The sequence below is a fragment of the Notothenia rossii genome, assembly GCF_949606895.1.
Source record: "Notothenia rossii genome assembly, chromosome: 4".
Lineage (NCBI taxonomy): Eukaryota > Metazoa > Chordata > Actinopteri > Perciformes > Nototheniidae > Notothenia > Notothenia rossii.
Window position 1 is genome coordinate 87,539,126 of NC_136902.1, and position 18,932 is coordinate 87,558,057.

An 18,932-nucleotide genomic window follows, 5' to 3' on the forward strand; every position below is an offset into this window, starting at 1 on the left:
TCGAAGGTAATCTTTCAGTCTCACACATCTAGGGTGTGCTGATTAAATTAAATAGCAGATGTCATTGGTGTTTTAGGAGGATTATTGCCTTCTGTTTGTGTCATTGCTCTGCATGTGAACTCTACAGCAGGCTTGTTCTACCAACTGATCCATCACACAAACACACACTATCCAACACATGTTGTCCCAAAGCACACCTAGACGGCAGGGAAGATTCTCAGAAATAAATGACACACTCAGAGTGAGACTGAATGCAGGAGATGATATGAAAGGAGAACAAAACAGATATATAGCAGGGGAGAAATTATACTCTGTTGAAGATAATACGTGTTTGAGTCAACCTTATACTAAAACTTCCCATCGCCTATTCTCTCGAAATGTCTAATTTGGCTTTTTGTCTCCGTTATTTGTGTCTCTTTAGTCCCTTTGTACTATTTTAGTCCTTTTTCTATGTCCTCATTTCACTGTTCCCGCTTTCCTCTTAATTTCCTCCTCTGTGCATTCTGTATTCATATCTTGTCGGAGAGGTGAGACCAGGGAAGTTTCTAATTTAACTAAGACCTCAGACATAAACACCAGCAGGCCTACATACACCCAGTAGAAACATTACAAATAACATAATAGGTTCTACTGCGGTTAGCCGGTCAGCTCAGTTCAAAATTACATTTGTTAAGTTGTTACTAAAATAAAGTAGTTTGCGGGGAAGCTTACTGTATACTGCAGTTAAGAAAGCAAACACAGACTATTTGATCAACATAACGGTTCACCTACTGAATACAAAAAAGAACAAATGAACCAAAGAAAGTAAAAACTGTTTTCGAAATGTACCAGTAATCTGATTTAGTCTTAGACAAGCTAATACTTAAGCACTCAATGAACCTTGGGACCAGAGTATATACACAAAAGGAAGGTAGCAGTAACGGTATGAAATTAAATCAGATGACTCAACAAAGTTAATCCAAGAAACATGATAGTTCATAAGTTATAAAAGAAAGAAAAAGCACCATTGTAAAACCCATCTGCATCTTTTTTCTCTCGCCTCTCTTATCTTCCGGGCCTTTTTTGTTTTGAAAAAGCAATGCCAGCGTTCTGTCTTTTGGACAGTCCCATTGCTGTTTAGCATGCATGTCTTCTTCTGAGGGATTCAACTGTGTCTGTTTAATTCAACAGTATCATGATGCAGTTTGAAAATGTTTGAGTTTCTTTTGTGTCTTTTCTTTATCTTTTAAACCCTGGATACTATCGCTGCTCGAGGTGCTTACCACATTTTTATTTTCAAACAAACAAACACTGGTACACAGAACATCACAAGCTGTACTTACAGCAGTACATGCAACTATGTGTTATCAATAACGGGAATTCACATAAACTTCTGATGAAGAGTAGTTAACCAAACTTTTATTTGGATGTAAAAAAAATGTCACAGACAAGTACTGTAAAGGGGCCCTATTATTTGTGGGGGGGGGTTCCCTTTCAGATGGTGTGTTGTATACGTTTTTGTGCATGTTAATGGTCTGCAAAAGCAAAACAAATCCCATTATGTAACACTCACGATTCCATTGGCGGAAATCCAACACATTGTACATGATAGTCTAAGGGGCGGGACATTTCTAAGCGGTTGATCAATCAGAGCAGACTGGGCTCTGGTTTCAGACAGAGGGTGAAAAGAGGTGCTGCAGCAGGCAGAATGAGAATTTTTTGAACATGAAGCGTTTCACAGTAGAGGCACAAAAAACTCATATTAATCTGAAAATGAGCAGGATAGCGCCCCTTTAATGTTCTGTATGAGGACTTTGGCTTCAAACTGGATCCAACATGTGAAGTTAGTCCAAGCATTACTTTTCCTAATCACTGAATTAAATAACATTTAGTTCAAGTTTATTTTAAAGCAGACCGCTCCCATAGTATTTTCATTACACACTTAACTGATTGTCAAAATTGGCATGACAAATTATATTTTCCTTTTAACAGCTGCCAAATATGGGCTAACGAAAAGGCCACTTTATATAACAGTCAGTGAGCTGTGTTTCATCTTAAGTTTTTAAGCATAATTTTTTTTGCTTTAAACAGTGAACCAGTAGAAGAAGTGTCTTTGTCTTGGTCAGACCAAATCTCTCTATATTTTTAGCCTGTTCTCACAAACTGTGATTTTCCTTCTGCATCTTCTCCTCTGCAGCAGGATGTCGGATATGTGACAATGCAGAAAAAACAGCAGAGTAAAACAGGAGTAGAGCTGGGAGTATATCATAGCAGTAAGGAATTCTCTCTCTCTTCCTCTTTGGGACTGTCACTCTGTTGAACAGCTCACTACAGTATCACGGCTTTGATAAGTGTGAAAGCTACAGAGAGTGAGAGAGTGGAGATGAAGCTCCCTTAAGCATTACACTTGACATCCAGGAGTTCCTTTCCTGTAGACTGTAGACTGATTACCTGATGAGAGACAGAAAAGGAGGCAAGAGCGATCCAATTAGGGAAGACTGGAGTGCCCCTAAAAACTCAACTCTGTGCCACAGTCGACTTTCAGAAGTGAAGTGACTTTCATGCCGGTGGCTTGTTGCTAATCAAGTGTTCGGAGTAAAATGAGACTGCTGATTTTCCGTGTGATAAAAATATCCTTTACAGCAGGTGTGGGTTCAGCTAATTATACGGGAGCCAAAACACCTGTCCACTTCTGAGAGAAAGTGATGCTTAGTCTCACTGTGCTATACAGAAAAAAAACATCATACTTGGCTCTCTTCTTCATGGCTTGGAGAGAAAATATGACAGATATATACCGTACCATTTCTACTCTGCTGTCCAGGAAGAAGAAAACTAAAACTTTTGGGGGGAAGGGCTTTCATTTGATGAGGCAAAAGTATAGTTTTTCTGGACAATATGTCAAAGTGGAAGGGGCAGATATTCTTATTTGTCACCATGACTAACAATATCTAAACAATTACAATGAACTAACAAGTGTTGCCAAAACAATGGAGGTCTATGGCACAGCGGAGCCATACTGTTATGCTAGGTGACATTCCCATTGTAAGATGAACATTTGACCAGTATTGCAGCTCATTTCTGGGGCAATACTTACTTTTGTTTGAGTTTTATAAACATACTATACAGAGATGCTGGATGAGAAACCAATGAGAGTTTGGAACATTGAACAATTTAAATCTATTCTAGCAGACCTCAACAATGGAATTATGATCAGTAGAAATGGCCATGACATGAGACCTTTAAAACTACTATGTTTGTGACATGTAGAAACAAATGGGCCGCACCCTTCTTATCAGAGAGGTTAAAAGTAATGAAGAGATGAACTTACTTTACAGTTATGATTGCCTGTCTCACAAGATTTGTTGGCAATAGAGTGGTGCAGATTTTCCAAAATAATTTCTCCAACATAAAATACGGCAGTGATAATCTGTCAGAGGCTTCCATGTTTCATAAAAACAGCTAAGAAGTGACGAAATGAGAATACTAAACGTGATAGTTATCATAAACGTTTGTTTGCCAAAATCCAATAAGATTTTAGTTGAGAGAACCCTTGGGATGCTAATTTCCAAGTCGGCCTACAAAAATAGTTATATCTGATCCATTTTACAAAAGTTAAATACATCTTTATCTGTTAAGAAGTTTAATATTACTCCTCCTTTAATATAAATTGAGATAATTTTTGCAAAAGTAAGATGTCATGTCCTTGATTTGATTCCAGAAGTATTGGGGAACGTTTTCCTCTTTGCCCTGACATAGGAAACAGGTGGTTTTGGCGCAGTGGTTAGAGCAGTGATCATCAGATCAAGGGGCATTGGTGGACTCCAATTTGAAACCCGCCACTCCGACAGGCCGTCGTGTCCTTGGACGAGACACTCTACCCGCTTTTGCTCCTGTGGGTAATATCTACAGTAATGACTCTTACATGTGTGTAATGTGTAATTGTATAGTGCTTTGAGCACCTGTAAAAGTGCTCTAATAAAAAATGTAATGCATTATTATTATTATTATTATTATTATTATAATATGCTGATGTTGGTTTCTGCACAAATACACACAGGTATTTAGTATGTTGGCTCTGGATAATACATTGTTCAATCAGGGGAGTAAAATCTCCTGAAGAATTGTCCTTATTCCAACGCGAGTCCCCTCAAACCTGCGACCTTGACTAAGTTCTTGCTCCCACCATCCATCTCTGTATTCTGGATGATTTGTCTCATCATTCTCCTCTCTGATTAAAGCTTGTCAGGAGTGGCCACCTCAAATTAACATGCACTCCTTCATTTATTCTTCCTTTCATCAGTTGTGGGGAGAGAGAGGAAGCAAAGGGCCTCAGGGGGGGAGGGGCGAGAAAGGGGAGAGAGGAGTGTAAGAAGCAAACAGGAAAGCAGAGCTACCCCTGGCCTTGAGGGGAATGGAGGGATGGTGCTGGGGTTGGAGGAGGTGTGAATAAGATGCTGGCATGAGGAACAGCGAAGGAAGATAAGAGCCCCAGGGGTAAAGAGAGGTTCTTTGTTTGAAGCAAACTTCATATCCACTTGATCAGCTTCTGAATTTTGATCAGAAGTTGTTAGATGTCTGCAACTGCCTCCCTTCCCTTTCTCCTTGTTTGGCTTCACTCTCCTTTTTTTCCTTGTCATCTCCTTCCCTATGATCCTTAGTTTCTTCTGTGACACAATAGGACAGTGATAAGAGACAGAAAATAAAAGAGAGACAGAGAGAGTGGTTGAAGTGGAAGAGGCTTAAACTTGAAACTGGGTTCAAGCTGAAAGAAAAGTACCTCTCTCCCAATGATATAGCAAGAAAAATAAGGTGAATGTTGACATTTAGAATCAGGCTAGATGGCCGAAGGCATATTTGACTGATCAAAAAGTAATAACTAACAATTTGCATTTAGAATTAACTCAACATAACATCTTTAAATATTCACATTTTGATAAACTTAAAATTACCTAACATTGAAGGCTACTTTGTCAATTGATAACGTTTCTTTAGGTTTCATTTCTTTATTCTATTTATTGAGTTTTAAATGTTTGAAATTAACCACAGAAGGATAGCAGCTGACTCTATGGCAGGGGTGTCAAACTCAAGGCCCGTGGGCCAAATCCGGCCCGCAACTTCATTTTATGTGGCCGGCAAGAGCTTGCAAAGAATATAATTCGTTTATTATACGGTTACATGCCACTTTACAGAAGCAGGTTGTCCATAAACTACATGTCCCACAATGCATCTCGTGCACATCTTGAAGAGACTTGCAATTATTTGCCCTGGACTTCTGCTTTCAAACGTAGTTAGTTACCCTATCCGATAATAATCCAATTCAGAGGCAATAATGTAATATAATACATTAACTTATATATATATTATATATTTATATATTTATATAGTTACAACCGGCCCTTTGAGTGCAACCATAATGCTAATGTGGCCCGCGATGAAATTGAGTTTGACACTCCTGCTCTATGGTAATACCTGAGCAGGCAGCTAGCAGCTAACAGTGCTAATGGTGCTAATGCTGTGCTAATGGTGCTAACAGCGTGTACAATGAAAACAGAACAGACAGCGCTAAAGTGTTAACCTGAGGGGGACAGTAGGGTGTTTTCTACCTTTACACATTTAGCAACAACTAGCTAGCCAGCAGGGCACTAAAACAAAGAATCTTTGCAACATGTATTCGCAGCCGGCCCAGCTACTTAAATAAAGCATAAAGAAGCTCAGATTATACTAAACAAAGAGGAAATGTAACTTAATGATATGCTCAGATCTGCATTACATTACTATATCTTTGTATCCACATCGAACAATGTGTTTGCTGCTTTATAAATGCTCTGAATATTGAATTGAGACCTTCAAGGTTAAAACAATGAGTACCTAGCTTATTGATTAGTGTAGTTCGTATTTTCTTTGCAGTGTTATTTGGACTGTCAATTATTTAATTTTCTCCTTTCCTTTCTTTTGCAACTGTGTTACAAATATATATAGGCTATAACTCACAGTGAATTCCAAAACAGGCAAGTCTGTAATGTCAAACAGGGTTAAGTATCCAGGATCAGGAAACAAATCACAACGAGTGCTTTGTTTACCCAAAGACAATCTGGCAGGGAATGTAAATGTGGTTTAAACATTGCCAGAGGAATAAATGGGATGGGGGTGCTGCTCATCAGAAACAGAATAATTTGTATTACCATGTAGGTTTGCACATACGAGGACTTTGCTTTGGTGTAAATGTTGAATACAAAGACACAGAAACAAGAATATGTCGTTTTAAAAAAATATATAAAGAGCAAAAAGTAGAACTATTCATGCCAACGTGTCTACTCGCATTCCTGAATGTGGCTCTTCCTAGCATCCCAGCTCCTCCCAGCATGGATGAGAGAAGTAATGCAAAGACGTAAGAGCTGTAGAACCTTTAGTTTGGTTAAAGATCTGTTTCGCATATTAAGCAGTGGCGTATTTATGTCATCCATCCAACCATTCATCCAGGTCGTGGGGGAGGAAGTTGTATCCGAGGGCCCCAAACCTACCTTTCCCTGCCCACATCAACCAGCTTTGACTGGAGGTGTAATCCATCCACCTGGTCCTGGGTCTGCCAAATGCAAAGGAGGAGCTCTACTTTTACCTCATTCACACCAACGCAACTCCGGTTCAAGCTCCGTGCTAGAGCTTAACAGGTTCAGAACCGGTTCTTCGGTTTAGCTCCGGCTCTTTTTTTACACCACTCAGAGTCCGACTGGTGCTGCGTCATTGCGTCATCGTTTGCGTCATGATGTAACCGTTTGCGTGCCTGCTTCATAAAGCCAAACCGCGCGGAAACCCCTCACAGCTCACACAACAACAACAACAACAATGGCCGCTTGTGCTCCAGCTTCCTCTGTACCTCTTCAGAAGACCAGATTCCCAGTAGGTAGCTGGTCTCTTCAGTGGACCACTGCTGCTTGTTAAGTTTCTCCATCGTTGTGGACAAACTGGATAAAACGCAGCCTTTTTGTTGTTGTTCAGGAGTTGATCCCGCCCCTGCCCCTGCCCCTGCCCCTGCCCCTGCCCCTGCCCCTGCCCCCGCCTCGACGTAAGCGTGACGTATGCAGTGCTTTTGCTCTGGCCGGACAATTTTTTGGTGCTCGAAATGAACCGGATTCCGGAGCTAAGAGGCTGCTCCGCTGCGGTGTGAACAGGAAAACCCGGTGCTTTTCAAGCTCCAGCTCCGAACCGGCCCTGAAACACCGTTGGTGTGAATGAGGTATCTGAGTGTCTCATCCCCCCCAGATGACTGAACTTCTGACCTTATCAGAACTTTCTCCAATTAAACAAAGACAAAACTGATAATGGTTTTTGGAGCCAAGGCAGAACGTATAAAAGTTAGCGCTGAGCTTCAGTCTGCAATGTTCAAAACAACAGAAAAAGCCAGAAATCTAGGTGTAGTCATGGACTCTGACCTGAGTTTCAACAGTCACTTTAAAACAGTTACTAAATCAGCTTACTATCACCTAAAGAACATATCTAGGATTAAAAGACTAATGTCACAGCAGGATTTGGAAAAACGTGTCCATGCTTTTATCTTCAGTAGACTGGACTACTGTAATGGTGTCTTCACAGGTCTCACTAAAAAATCTATTAGAAAGCTGCGGCTGATTCAGAACGCCGCTGCTCGAGTCCTCACTAACACTAAGAAAGTGGATCACATCAATCCAGTTCTGAAGTCTTTACACTGGCTTCCTGTGTGTCAAAGAATAGATTTCAAAATACTGCTGCTGTTTATAAAGCACTGAATGGTTTAGGCCCAAAATACATTTCAGACCTCCTGCTAAATTATGAACCATCCAGATCTCTCAGGTCTTCAGGGACTGGTCAGCTTTCTGTCCCCAGAGTCAGAACTAAACATGGAGAAGCAGCATTCAGTTATTATGCTCCAAACATCTGGAACAAACTCCCAGAAACCTGCAGGTCCGCTGCAACTCGGACTACTTTTAAATCCAGACTAAAGACTTTTCTTCTTGTCGCTGCTTTTAATTGAACTATTCATATCTTAGACTGCACTGTAACTTTTATCCATGTATTTTTTCTTTTAATGTTTATTTTGTTATCTTTGCTTTTTAATGACTGATTTTAAATGCCATCTTCTTAATGTCTTTCATTTTTTGTAAAGCACTTTGAATTGCTTTGTGTTGAAAAGTGCTGTATAAATAAACTTGCCTTGCCTTGCCTTATCGCTAAAGGAGATGCCAGCTTCCCTCCGGAGGAAACCCAATTCAGCCGCTTGTATTCCTGATCTTGTTCTTTCGGTCATGACCCATCCTTCCTGATCGTAGGTGAGAGTAGATATTAAGATGTTTCTGTCATGCTTCTTGATAAAAGACTCGAGGATACTCTGTGTTTCCTGCCGTTAAGTTCCTCCAGAAGCCTCTTCAGGTGTCACTTGACAAGATGTGCAAACAAGCCATCCAAGATTGGAGCCATATCAACTTTTGGAAACTTTGGAACATCCACCACTGACAAGGCACTTGGAAATGAGTGACTCACGTATTGTACTTTCCATGTGTTGACACTCTTCCTCTCTTTGTTTCTCTCTCTCTTTTCTATTTTCTCATGATCCAAGGACATCCTGGAGTCGAGAAGCGAGTGGTAAAGAAAGCTGAGATAGTTACGTGATTAGTCTTCCATGCCAGAAAGTTTAGCTAAAGCCACTCTTCTTTCTCTCTGTTCTGGCTCCTTCACTCATGCTCTCCATCGTCCCCCTCCCCATTTTCCAACTACTTGGCTGTCCCCTTGTTGAACCATTTCTGTTTAATATGAGTTCATATGTGTGTGTGAGTGAGAGCGTGCATGTATGCGTGAGAGAGCAGTGTCTGTGTACATGTTAAGCCATCAATCGATTTTCAGAGTGTAGCTGTCTGAGGCTACTGCCTTAACTTAGCCGCCTTACAAAGTTGCTTTACTTCAAACATCAGTCAGTGCGCTGTAGGAAATACCAGAATCACAGTTTTATTTATGTAGGCCTATTTACACTTGGGAAGGAGTGTAAGACAATCTTTTAGAAATGAAGAAACATGCTGTACTATATACGCTTTTCAGCATACAATATTAATAAAAGTGAAGTACAGTGCACATATCCCTTATATCCCTTCACAGAACTAAGGTATGCTTTTAAAAAAGGTTTAATGAGATTTTTAGAAATACTAACATAAAGTATGCCTTCTGGTACACTCTGAGAACGCGTGCATGCACAGCGTTAGAAAATCGAGTCTTCAAAATAAAAGTTTGACTTTTCCCCCCCAACAAAAAAAAAAGAATTCCAATTTTTTTTTTTTTTTTTTTTTCTCCACTCTCACATCCGCGACCCACTCGAAACGGGTCCAAAAAGTGGGCCGCGACCCACCAGTTGAGAACCACTGCTTTACAGTATATATTTTAAATATTTCCTGTACTGATAAATTATTTTCGTGATTATTTTGATCGTGATCTTAGCTTTGTGATTCCCTTGATGAAGCTAGAAGAGGTGTAGGAGCCATTTCATTGGTTCATTTGATTTGATTATTCAGATCATGAGATTGTGTGGTTTGTGCTTATCGATGATTTTGAGTATGTTTTACACCTGCAAGTGGGTTTTCCTTCATTTGCACATTTGCTAAGTTTTGGGCTGCCTGATAGCTCAGTTGTTAGAGCAATATTTGGTGTTATACAAATACAATAGATGATGTCAAACATTATTGTGTCATCAAACCGGTCATGTTAAATGTTACAGGGTCTACCAGACATATTTAAAAAAAGGAAAATAGTGTTCATTATTGATGTTTCTCAAACTCAGAAAATGCCAGATCCTGACACTCCTTGTAAAGCTTAGGATACAGTTCAGATACAGTATAGACATGCACTTACCATATACATTTATGATTGCACTTACCATATACATGTATAATTATTTATTATAATTAACACCTGCAAGAACAACTCTTAGTATGTTTTGTCTGAGGATTGTAAAGATGTCAAAATAGTTCACAATAGACAGACATATTCACAACCTGGATCTTCAGGCCAATGCCCTTGAGTGCACTTATCTATAAATAAGCCCTATTTTTTAAGAAGAACTTTCCTCAAGTAAGCCTTGATTAAGTTTAATTAGAAGTGCTAATAACTCCTGTGGGCTTTTTGATAATGTTTTAATCAGGCATCCTCAATCTCACCGGAAATAACTCTCAACTAATCTAATACTACTGTACTTATTTTAATGGAAAAAGAAACAGTTGGGATCAATGTGATAATAGATGGATATGTATTCAATTTCACTTTGCCGCTTAATTTATACGGTTTTGGGTTCTTTCTCTCTCCCCTCTTGTTGTTTACCAACTATAAACAGTGCTGGGATCTGAGGACAAATACAACGTCCCGCTGTTCCCAACAAACACAAACTTTGTCTGTTGTGAAGCAAATCTTTCAAAGAGGTCCTGTTAAGCATTTTGGGTGTTTTCCTTTTTTCTTTTGTAGTTTTTGTGCATGGTAATGGTCTGCAAAGGCTATAATCCCAAAGTTCCCTTAAAGGCCCGGACACACCAAGCCGATTTTGGCCGTCGATGAGCGTCGATACGCCCTACTCAGATTGGTGTGTCCCGCATGTCGAATCGGTGGGCAGTTGGCTAAAGGCCGTCGACCAAAGAAATCACTCTGATTGGCTGTTCAGCTAGCGAATCAGTGCTTGAGAAGCAAAACGGAAGTGAGGGACCCAAACAAACTATTAAGGAGGCAAATCTGAGATTTCATTTAACTCCAGCTCTCGACGCAGGTTGGGGAAAGCCCCATGAGCTTCTCGCTGTAGAGTGGAAATGGAACGCACACGCTATTTGTTGTTTGTTTATATCACGCAGTCTGTTCTTCTTCTCTCGGTGTATCACGCAGTCTGTCTTCCGGTTGTTGCCTCTTTTGAATGACGAATACACACATGTCAGCTTGGTGTGTCCGGGCCTTAAGAGGAAGTTTCTCTCCCACATACCACCCCCCCCCCCCCCCATGCCTGAAACACCTCCATTCGACTCCTTTTGTTGACTTCAAGAACATAATGACATCACTGTGTAACACTTGTGTATGTGATAGGCTAAGGGGCGGGACATCTCTAAGCGGTTGACCAATCACAACACAGGTGGCAGGCTAACCAATCAGAGCAGAGGGTGAAAAGAGGTGCTGCAGCACAGATATGAATCTGAAAATGAGCATTATAAAGGGCCCCTTTAATAGCCATCAAAGATTTCTGTACATTCTGTATTTGCAGTCTATTGTGATCTTAATAAATGCTTCTTTACAATGCAGTGTGGCTGAAATTAATGCATTCTTATCAAGGTATAAAGTGTGTGCTGAAATCCTTGGGCAGAATGCACGTTAACATCATGTCAATATGCATTTATGCGAAGTTCGATTCCACTGGAAATAATTTACGACATTGTTAGAAACATGAAATATTATAAAACGTAGTGGCTGGCCCAGGGGGTTTCAAGAAGTTTAGTGTACCACTTTGTCATTATTTGAGATGAAATTACTTTTTCATTGCTGTCGTGTATCTTCTTTTATAGATTCAACATATTTTAATATCTAGGTAGATAAGGTTTTACTTTTTATGCCTCTCAGGATTTAAAAAGTTGTTGTGGGTGCACCCAACAACCGTCCTTGTGATGCTCCTGATGTGTATTTCCATATGTCTTCAGCTATTCTATATACAACCAAGGTCTGACACGTGCCACTAATGAAATAGGTTTCCATGTTCTGAATAATTCCTAATGCACATTAATTTTGCATGCGACACTGGAGGTTTATTGACCTGCTTTGGGTCTGCCATCACTATTTCATTAGTGCAGTATATCTACATGCAAAGACACGGCGTTGTTTGTGAGCTTACATGTGAAGAGAGAACATCTGCAGACTAGAAGAGTGTTCCCGGATCATATAGGTTGTTACAAAGCACATTAATTACTTATAGTGAATGTTCTGTATACATAAAGATGTTTTATTCTTCTGACATAGGAACGGCAAGTTTATTGATGAAGCACATTTGAACACAAGGCGATTCCAAAGTGCTGTACAGAAAACATTAAAAGCATTAAACAAAAGGAACACATTGCGAAATTACATTAAAAAACATTCATTAAAAAGAGAATGGGATCTTGATAAGTTCTTGTTGTCCTTAAAGCTAATCCTTACATCGGATTTGTTGCGACTTGATGATAATTGATGAGTTTTAAGTCAAGTTGACAGGAGCCCTAGTCTTCCTTTTTTACATTTATACCATTGTTTGTGACGTTTTGGAAGTTAATAGTTAGGGTGTGAGTAGTTTAGTTTTTATGGTATTTGCTAAGGGTTAGGGTTAGGGTTAGGGTTAGGGGTTACCCAAGGTGTTTTATCTTGAAATGATTCTGTATAAAACATGAACTTCCTCCAATTCTCGATGTCTTTAGAGTATATTAGGCAGGGGCGGACTGGGACTACAAATCAGCCCGGGCATCTCGACCGGCCCATCGGGATTCGTCCCGAACGTCCCGATGGCCAGTCCACCACTGGTGTCTGGGCTCCTATTCTTAAGCTTCCGATTTCTTAAATTTCCATTATTTCTCATGATTGAACTCTAATTATTTAAACAGTCTGTGAATAAATGAATTGATCGATTGATTCAAGAGGAAAAGCGCCTTGATGATGAACAAAAGCAGCTTTAGCTAACCAAAAAACACTGAAGGACTAAAAGTTAGGTGTTTTTGTTTACATCTAAAGAACCTTTATCCATTTTTCTTAGAATGAAAAAGTTAGCAGATATTATGTTAGTTTATCTAAAGTTTTCCTTGTCTACTTTGTAGTCTCACTTTAACGTAAAGTGCGATAAGAAACTACTTTTGCATTCAACTTAGCTCTGGTTGTATCAAACAGTTCTTAGACACTGATGGATTGTGTTTGTTTCAGGATCGCACTTCCAGATTCACAGAGATAGCATCTTATGTTTGTTTCCAACAAGTTCCCCCCTTCCTTATAACCCAGTGGATTTGATTAAATTGAACCAACTTAGTCTTATTTCCTTTTTTCTCTCGGTACAAGACAATCATATTTGTTTTTATTACAAGTTTGAACATGTATCAAAGCATATCGAGATGTATGGTGTGTTATTACAAATCAACTGTAATATTTGGCACAATCAATCAGATGAATTGATGAGTTGAGCAGAATTTTCTAAATTAAGCTACATTACATCCATCGTTGCTATGTAACATGCACACTCAATAACCATTTATTCTCATGATATAATCACATAAATGCTCATTTGTAATTATCAAACGTACAAGTCTGTTTTGTGTGAAGTGTGTCACGATTTGTTTATAACTCTACATTTCCACTGTTGTGTCTTCCTTATTTCATATCAATAAACATATCATTTGAGAATAACTTCCCAGGTAAAACAGAATGACACAGCATTTATCTCTGAATACTAATAATACAACAGACTAGTCTCAAGGAATTTCAACAGGGAAAAAGATCCCACCTGCTGCAGCCTTGTGTAATGTGAATACAGGCTTTCAAAGAATCCCACATGGATGCATCAGACTGTAAAAGATTAGATTACAGATGTGCCTGAATGCAAATGGACCACGTAATGGATGCACGTAGACAGGGAACTGTTTCCTCTAAAATCATCTCTGGATAAATGCCTTTTAAACACAGATACACAGAGCCAGATGGGTTTTTAGGTCAGTGCTGTGCCTGCAGCAGAGCAAGAGGAATGATCTCATCTCGACCTGTTGCTACGTTGTCTCCAGGCGTTTCCTGAAAAAACAAAACCTGTTGACTGACCTTTACCAGTGAACAATGAAGTTCACAGGATGACTCTCCACTTACCACTTTAAATCATATTTAATTGTTTCTTACTGACTGACCTGTTGTCACCTATTTACTTATGTTGACTAAGCCTCTTCAGTGAGGCACAAAATACACCTTATTTACCAGTGTTTCAATCCTTCTTTGGGTTTGGAAGTAACCTGAGGGAACACAGTATGATGTAATTAAAATAAATGTAGAATACATAGAATAATAATGCAACAGTGTTGATAACATGAGACCAAAATATAAGTTATAAAGAAGAGAATCTGGCCTGATCTTTAGAAAAAAGATTTTAAAAAAAAAGCTTCGGTACCTTCTTTGATGAATTTGTACTCAACACCACTTAAATCTATTTTATGATTTTAAGGCTGAACATAAAGAAAGTTTATTGTCATCTGTCCAGCAGTTGATGAGAGACTATTACATTAGTTGTCTGACTGATTGGAAACAGGCTGACATGAGAGGGGTGGGGGGGGGGGGGGGGGGGCTGCACCTGCTGACCCCAGGGTCTGATACAACACAACAGGAAGCATTCGGGCTGTGACCTTCGGCCTTTCATTGATCACATGTCACTTGCAGCAGAGAATGGATCGCTGGCAAATTGCATTTCTGCTGCCAACAGGATGGATAGTGATCAGAATGCAGTGTCAAAAAAATAAAAAGGCTGAAAGATTGCGTGACAAAAGAGCCTACAAAACACAAGTTGTAGCTTTAGAGAGTATAGACAAATCACACATTGTTATACTTTTTATTACAGCAGAAATCAAGGACAAGTGTAACATAAGCAAGGCGTGACAGCAGCTACAATTGCTATTTTTTTACATCTGATGTTAAAACCATTTTTAAAGAGGACACACTATCATTCTCAGGTTCATATTTGTATTTGTAGCTTGACATGGTTTCATGCTTTAATGTTCATAAAGTGATTAATTGTTCTCATAGTACCTTAAGATAACAGGGATTTGAGCCTTTGCAGACCAGTTAAAAGCTATATAACACACTACAGGAAAGGGACTACCCAAAAGAAACATAACAGGCCCTCTTAAAAAACAAATGGTTTTGTTGTTACATTTAAAACATAATTGTTTCCGTGCTTACTTCCGTATAAAAGGTGAAACTTGTTTTATATTTCGGCACGTTACAATTCATTCCCAAGCACATAGCCTGACTGAAATACTGTATGTTCGTGCTCAGAAGGGATCCAAGGAGGCGCACTCTATAAATCATGTGTTGAAATAGAAACATGAACAACCCCCAAACACCTACATGCTCACACACACACACACACACACACACACACACACACACACACACACACACACACACACACACACACACACACACACACACACACACAAACACACACACACAAACTCACATATTTCATACACAGACCTCCCCCACGAGAGTCCCCTGAGTTTAATTTTTGTGGGAGGTTTTCTGTGGACATTTGTGGAGGAATCTGTGTTGTAGGTGGCTCGGAGGCAGGAGGGATGGTGAGATAAATACACAGAAAAGCGAGAAGTTATAAATGAGAATTTTTCAGCAGATATACAAATAAAGGAGGTTTTTCAAAGATAGAGGAAATTGTGATTGCATTGAAAACAAAGGGGTGAATGGGATGAAAGTAAATACAACGGCGGTGAATGCAGAACCGGGCAGCAGTGAGAGAGATATACAGTAGGGAGAGAGGTTGAGGAGATTTTTGCAGCCTCTGCATTGCAGGGCCAAGGTCAGAAATAAATAATGAAGTAAGTGAACAAAAGAACTGAATGGACTGATTAATCGAGGAACCATAACCCTACAAATGCAAATGAACAGCGCTGCTGAATATTTAATGTTTCACTTCGGAATACATTTTCCTGCAACTATACAGTATGGGGTTATACTTTCTAGGTTTACACTCACAGGTATTTACTAAAGTTCGTAAAATAAATGGGCTGCAGTCTTCATCAGCGATATGTGTTTGCTGTGACACTATTTGGGGTCTGTATGTCAGTGTGACATTTCATTTTTGTTTTGTATTTGTTCTGTTCATGGTATGCACGACTTAATGTATAACAATTATTTACAAAACATGTCTCTATAAACACACCATACCCGCAAAGAAGCAGGGAGAAGAAAATGATGTTGTATTACCAGCCCCTTTCTGAAAGAATTATAATAAATAGAAATAGATGGCCTGCCCTTCATATTTCTTATTCACAGCCAATCATAACAGTATCGTAGGAAAATAAGAGAAACATAAAAACGTTACAAAATATATACTTAGTCCCCACTTGACAGTTATCGGAAATAACCAAAACCAACAACACCAAAACATCACATGTACAAGAAAACACATTGAGCTCTGATTGGTCAGCAGGCGGAGCTTTCACTGAGTTGAGCTCTTAGCCTGCAACCTAACCTGCTCCGGACCAGGTTAGCCGCTCAGCATAAGTTACCATGGAGATCTAGCCCGCTAAAAAGAGAACCAGCGTCGTAGGACCGGAAACCCCGAGTTTTCCCTGAAGTTAGCCCGCTAAGCGAAGATCCGGTTTCGTCGTACAGGCCCCTGAAATAAGGTCATATCTCAGTGAATACCCCAATGATGACGATTGAAGCTTTAACGAGTCTGAAAAAATGGCAGTTGCTAAAAATGAGACTACTAAAATGTCATAAAGCCAAAAATTAGCCGCCTTTAGCTTAGCTTTGTTGTTGACCAGCTGTTCAGGGAAACTCTGGCAGACTGATGCTACTAAAATCAAATATTAAAACAAATATGTATCTCGTTTAAAAGTGTGTGGTTGTGTGGTTTGTCAAATTAAAGGCTTATTATTTTAGCCATGAAATGCTTTTGGATATTAAAGATGTTGACTCACTGAGTTCGAGGACATTTGGTTTAATTTCGTTTTACGTTTTTCTCTTGAGACCTAATTTGCAGGCATTTACAACTCTCACTTGTTGCAAGTTTAAACTGAAAGTAAAAGGAACCTCCAAAATGAAAGGTCAAGCTCCCATTGTAACACATTTCTACAGAACTAACAATAAGGTAAGGTTTGTTTCTCCCTTGAAGGAGTGCAGGTGAAAAGTACTCAAGAATGCTAACTGATTTCAAACTGTCTTTGTTTCTGATAACAAACCTGTTCCTTTGAGCTCGAGCAGCTCTCGTAACACAAAAAATAATTGGATTTTAGATGAGGGCATCAATATTTTGTCATTTCTTTTCAGTGGTGATGCGGTTCAGATACTTGTTAACTATGGGATTTATGCTTTTTATGTGTTCTTTTGTAACTGCTTTTACGCTATGTCCAATTCTCCCAGAAGGCACAAGATGCTCCTGAAATATATTAAGCTGAGACGGTTTAAGGGGGGAAAAATATCATAAAACAAGACACAGTAAAAAACAACTTGTTGCATTTCAAATAAAGTTTAATATCAGACTAATGAGGTGAATGTGACGTGAATGCTATGATTAATACAGGATATTTAAGGTTGATTTGTGTGCTTGCATTCTCTACGGTTTAGTCAGATTAATTTCTCAACAAAAAAAAGAATTAAAAACAGTCACAGAACTTTCAAAACAAACTAAAAAGAAAAAAATTACTTATATTATGATGTCCAAATAAATAGTATATATTTTTACGTTTTTTAGCTTATATACTTTTAGTGCAATATGTATATGATGTGTGTGTATATGTTTTTATTTTAAAACACCGTTTAAACTATGTATTGCCTGAAGTTTACTTAGTTAACTTTACATTTAATTTAAAAACTGTATTTCATTTCAAATACAGCAAACGGCTTGGAATTAAGACACTGGTTTGACAGAAGAAGAGCGAATGGCCAGAGAGTTTTGTATGAGGAGGTCAAATAGTTTACCAGTAGCAGTATATTTAATCAATCAAAATAAATGTTAAGCCTCTTGGGTGTAGGGGATATTTTGCTCTAATGGATATATCCATGACAGCATGCACACGCACGCACGCACGCACGCACGCACACACGCACACACGCACGCACACGCGCACACACACACACACACACACACACACACACACACACACACACACACACACACACACGGCCTGCAGATATAAAACTCCATTAAAATACATTATTAATATTGAACCATCGAATGTCCGATCCTTCTTGCAATCACCTGCCACTCAATGGAGTAAATGAATGCATCAAAGACAGAGAACGATGGTATGGGCAGTGAGGTGCTGTTATCTGTCTTTAAATTGGTGGTGGTGTGAAGGTGGAGCAAAATGGTAAGATGAGGAAGGGAGGGGGAAATAGAGAGGAAGAAAAAGGATTGTATTTTCAGAGAGATGGCAGCTAAATGAAGCCACACTACAGTGTGCTACGGATGGAAAATGGCTCCAGACACAAGGTAATTATTTCCTGGCTGCTGGAATGGAAGGAGCCTTCATTACTGATGAATGGAGGGTTGGGACACACACACACACACACACACACACACACACACACACACACACACACACACACACACAGAAACATCATTATGCATATATATATATATATATATATATTCACAACCAGCGGTGAAGTAACCACAAGTATATACTCGAACTTTACCTGAATATTTCCATGTTATGCTACTTCATACTATTCCACTTTGAGTATAAGTTGATGCTAATACTTTTGTACTTTTACTTCAGTACCATTTAAATAGCAGACGTTTATTTGTAAGAGAGTATGTCTACACTTGAGTAAAATATCTGGTTACTTCTTTCCCCTCTGCTCGCAACTATTGTGTCAAACTCACAACATTTTCTTGATTTCTGAAGTAGCGTAAATATACAGAGTGTGTCATTGTCCTCCACTACAGATGAAAATGAACATATTCACTAGAGTTAAGGTTATATAATCAATCAAGTAAAGTAAGAATTCATTTCAGGAGTTTTTAGTGAAGCTGTGTTTTTTGTTAGTTATATTTCTTCAGCTGTTGCAAACATTACGTTAGAAGTTATTTAGCTGATGCATTTATTCGCAGTGACTTACATACACATTTTAATACCATAGACTTCATGCCTACGTGAGCAATTTGCCGTTAAGGAGCATGTTGACTGTAGAGGTGGGGATCAAACCCATGACCTCCCAACTGCAAGGCT